Raw genomic sequence first — 4981 nt, 5'->3', positions numbered from 1 at the left:
GGAGTTGGGTAGAGGTGCTCATGGGCTGGGCCGGGCGGGTTTGATCCGGGCCCAGAAAAAATTTCTGCTTGTGTCCTAGGCCCGGCCCAAAATATGGGCCTAAAATTTTGTCCAGGCCTGGCCCAGGAAAAAATTCCTAAGCCTGAGCCCGGCCCGGCCAGGCCTATTTTTTTAATAAACACAAAAAATTTATTTTAAAAATAAAAAATAAAAAAATAATATTTTAAAAATATTTTAAAAATAAAAAAATATTTATTATATTCAGGCCGGGCCCGGGCCAAAAAAGTGGTGCCCGAGGCCCGACCTGTTTTCTAAACGGGCCTCATTTTTTTGCCCAAGCCCATATTTTGGGCCTATATTTTTACCCAAATTCTCCCATATTTCGGGCGGGCCGTCAAGCCAGGCCGGGCCGCCTGACCCATGAGCACCTATAGAGTTGGGGCATGATATTTCACATCCTAAAAAATGAGCTTGTCCTTAAAAAACTCATGCAATAAAATTCAAAAGGATATTCAATTGTTTAAGTTAGATGAAGAAATCGTAGTCCAATACATTAGGGCACAATTTCTCAAAATTCCAAATATTGAATTTTGACTTTATTATTTTTTTAGAAAAATCCTCATCTCGAGAAAACAACATGTCATATCCAATGCGTTAGGACACAATGTATCGAATTCCTGATATGTGAATAAATGCTAAAAAATTACTTATTTGAAAGACATTCGATTATCTCGATTTTAGAAAAGACCATATTCCGTAAGTTAGAACACAACCTTTTATTAATTCCCGAGATTATAAAAAACTTGTGTTTAAAAAGATTCATGTATTTAGATTTATCGAGGAAAACTGAAACCCCGTAAATTAGGGCACGACTTTCCCAAATCTCAAAATACGTAGCTTTACTCATTTTAAAGTCATGGTTTATGCATCAAATAAAATTAATCTAACGCGAAATGGTAGAAATAAAATACGGTGTTAATATGCGTAACAAAACGATAATGAATACGACAATGTGGGCATAAATAATACGAGCAACAACAACAAAAATAAGATACATAAATAAAAGGACAAATCGTTATATAAAAAAGTAAACAAACAAATAGAACTAAAACATTTTTATAATAATAATAGACACATAAATAAATGAATGAATAAATATTAAGTAAAACAATAATAATAAAGAAAATAAATAAATAAAAATCGATAAAAATGAAAACAATTTTAAATGCTAGAATATCATTAAATAATAACTATGTACTTAAAAAAAGTAAAAATATAATAATAAAATAAAATGAAAAATATATATATGACGAAAAATATATATAAAGAATAATAATAATATCAAATTTATTAATTTTAATAATAAAATAACCAAAATAACGAAAAATGACTAAATTAAAATTTAAAACAAGATTATGGGGCGAATCAGAAATGAATACAAGAAATAGGACCTAATTGGATCCGCGAAAAACAAAGAAGGACTAAATAAGCAATATTCCCTGTCCTCCAAAACGCACAATTCCATTAGGGACTAAATTGTAAGCGCAACAAGTCGTGGGATAAAATTTTAAAAAATAAAATACTTAATTGAAAAATCAACAAAAAGAGGAAGGGCTAAAAGCGGAAATTGCCCTTCCGCATAAAAACACGTGGATCCCCTGGTGCGGGTTGGGTCGTGCGCGGGTTAGAGAGCAAAACAAAGTCGTTTTGGTCTCTGAACCCAAACTCCAAAACGGCGCCGTTTAGTAAATGTTATTTAAACCCAATTTTTTTTTTCATTCTTTGTTCCTCTTCAGGAAAAAAATTTGGAAAACTCTCTGAAGGCCCCCTCATGTGTAACACCCCTTACCCGTATCTGTTGCCGGAATAGGGTGCGAAGCATTACCAGAACACATACACTTGTAAATGTATTTAACCGTATTATAAAATTTCATATAAATTAAAACTTTCAAATTTTTAACATGCTTTTATAATTCTTCACAATATATCCTCTAAATATTATATTCATAATAAATAAGGCCTACGAGACCCGATTTATATTCATGCAATTCACAAGTCTTAACAATTCAATGCTTCATTTCCATTTCATTCAATTCATAATTTCTCATGTTCACAATTCAAATCAATTTCTCAATCCAATATACATTTCAATATCACAATAATTCTTTTAATTCAAATCATATCACTAGCAATAGAAATTTCCATTTACTTCTCATACAATTCAATAACATTAAGTTCAATACTAATACGTATTTACCATTTAACTCAACATTTATCGATTATGCCATTCATTAACACCTTTATGAAATTCTTAATTTTGCAATGAAAACATCTCTTTAGCTTTTAATTTAGCTAAACTCGGATCATCATCAATCTCATAGTAACTATTTGAAATAAAACATTACATAATTTCTAATTCAATATTTATCGATTATTATCGAATATATGACCGATTTATACACAAGTCATTCATATATTTCCAATTTTCCTCCTCCTCCTCTCCATTTCACATCCTTAATGTATATAACACGCTTAAATAACATTAACTATATTTTCACTATTTACTTATAAGTAAATTCAAAGCTGTCTATCTGAGTCGAGTCACTAAATTATTTATATCTTGAGTTATGAAACTCCAAATTAATATCCGTTAATTTTCCCAGAAACTAGACTCATATATATTTTTAACATAAAAGTTTTAGAATTTTTGGCTTAGCCAATAAGTACAATTTATTCTTTAAAGTCTCCCCTGTTTCACTGTTAGACAGTTCCGATCCTTCTTCACTAAAAAATAATTATCTCCTCATACGAGATTCGGATGATGTTTCCGTTTATTTCTCTTGAAAATAGACTCATTCAGGATTTTAAATATATAAATTTAAGCCCCTAATTATTTTTCTTCAATTTTTTATGTTTTTCCAAAATCAGAATAGGGGAACCCGAAATCATTCTGACCTTGTCTCACAAAATTTATTATATCTTATAATTTACAATTCCATCACTTACAGTTACACCGTTTCTTCTATGAGAAACTAGACTTAATAAGATTTAATTTCATATTTTATTTATTCTCTAATTTGGTGATTTTTCAAAGTTAAACTACTGCTGCTGTCCAAAATTGTTTTAGTGCAAAATGTTGATTTCCATTTTGCCCCAAATTTCACAGTTCACACAATTCAATCCTTGCTCAATTAACCCCTCAATTGAGCTAATTTTTCTTAATTAGTACCTTACCTAGACATTATAAGTTATTCATAACTATTGAAATTCAAAATTTCCTCATAAAACCCTAACTTCAAACTCTTTTACAATTAGGTCCCAAACATTCACTTTCTATTCAATTCTTTCAATAAAATCAGCATATAAACAATTTAAAGCTCTAATTCCATGCTAAATCATCATATACTTCCAGCACATATTCATAGAAACTTTCAAATTTTTTCATAGAATCAAAAACTAATGAATTCAAAAAGTGGGCCTAGTTGTAAAAGTCACAAAAACACAAAAAATTCAAGAAATAATCAAGAATTGAACTTACTTGTAGTAAAAATATGAAAAACGAGCTTAAGGAAACCATTATATGGTGTTTTAGCTGATGAGAATGCAAAAAAATAAAGAGAAATCTAGATAATTCCACTTTGATCCTAGCTTTATTAAGTAATTTTGCAACATTCCAATTTTGCCCTTAATTCTCCTTACTTTCTTGCTGATTTCATGCCTTTGCCGTCCAACCCAAATAGACATTGGGTCTATTTTCCTTTTAAGCCCGCTTCCTTTTATCATTTAAGTTATTTAATCATTTTCTATAGTTTTGCATTTGTTACAATTTGGTCCTTTTTGTTCAATTAATTATCGGAACTTTAAAATTTCCTAACGAAACTTTAATACAAACTTTTTAACACTCCATAAATATCTTTATAAATATTTATGGCTCAGTTTAAAATCTCCGAGGTCTTGATACCTCGTTTTTTATTCTAATTATATTAATATTTATTTCTAGTGCACTATTCTCTATTTCAAAAATTTTCTTAACTTCACGTTTAACTTATACTCACAAAATTAATAATATTTTCTACTAATTTGTCGGATTTAGTGATCTCGAATCACCGTTCTGACACCCCTAAAAATTCAGGCCATTACATTTTTCCTCATCGTATTTGTAGTCCCGAAACCACTGTTCCGACTAGACCCAAAATCATGCTGTTACACCATGTCTTTTGACGGTCGGGCTTCTCACCTCCACTCGTTCGCCCGTCGCACCGCCACTAAACCGACGGCCGACGAAGCATGAAAAAGGTCTTTTAAAGCCCGGCTTCCGGGCGATTTGAAAAGTCCAGTCTTTGAACCCCCATGAGCATTGGGACAGGGGCTCATAACCCCCCTTTTCGGATATGAGCCAATGATGGAGAACCACCCACCGACGGCGCGGTCGCGAGGTATCTCCTGTAAGCTCCTTTTCCCCTTTTTACTATTTTATTTATTAATAGTCTTTTTTAAAAATGATTCGTAAAAAAAAATAAACAAATGAAATGACAAAGAAGAAAAGGAAGAACAAGAACAGCAACCTTTTTATTTTTGATTTCTGATGTTTTTGTCAAAAATCCAGAAGAAACAATACAATCGCCCTATTTGGCCTTTTATAGCCAATTACAAACGTTTAATCTCTGTTTCATTTGTCGTTTTCTATTTGTTTTCTCTATTTGTTGTTTTGTTGGTTGTCTTTTTCCTTGCAGGTAGCAGAGGCGTGGCAGTGGGCGTCAGACGCATGGGGAAAACGGCGGCGGCAACCAGGCATATGGCTAGGGTTTGTTTTGCTGAGATGTTTTAGACTTAGGTGGGCTAGGGTTCCTTTGGGTTTTTGGGCCATTATCATTTCGGGCTGAATGGACTGTGGACTTTTATTTATTTTGGTTTTATTTTGGGCTATATTGGGCTCTGGGCAGCAATTGGGCCTTACAATAGACTTACAAGGCTTCGACAT

The sequence above is a fragment of the Gossypium raimondii genome, chromosome 5 (assembly GCF_025698545.1).
Source record: "Gossypium raimondii isolate GPD5lz chromosome 5, ASM2569854v1, whole genome shotgun sequence".
Taxonomy (NCBI): Eukaryota; Viridiplantae; Streptophyta; class Magnoliopsida; order Malvales; family Malvaceae; genus Gossypium; species Gossypium raimondii.
Note: the sequence above shows the minus strand (reverse complement) of the source record.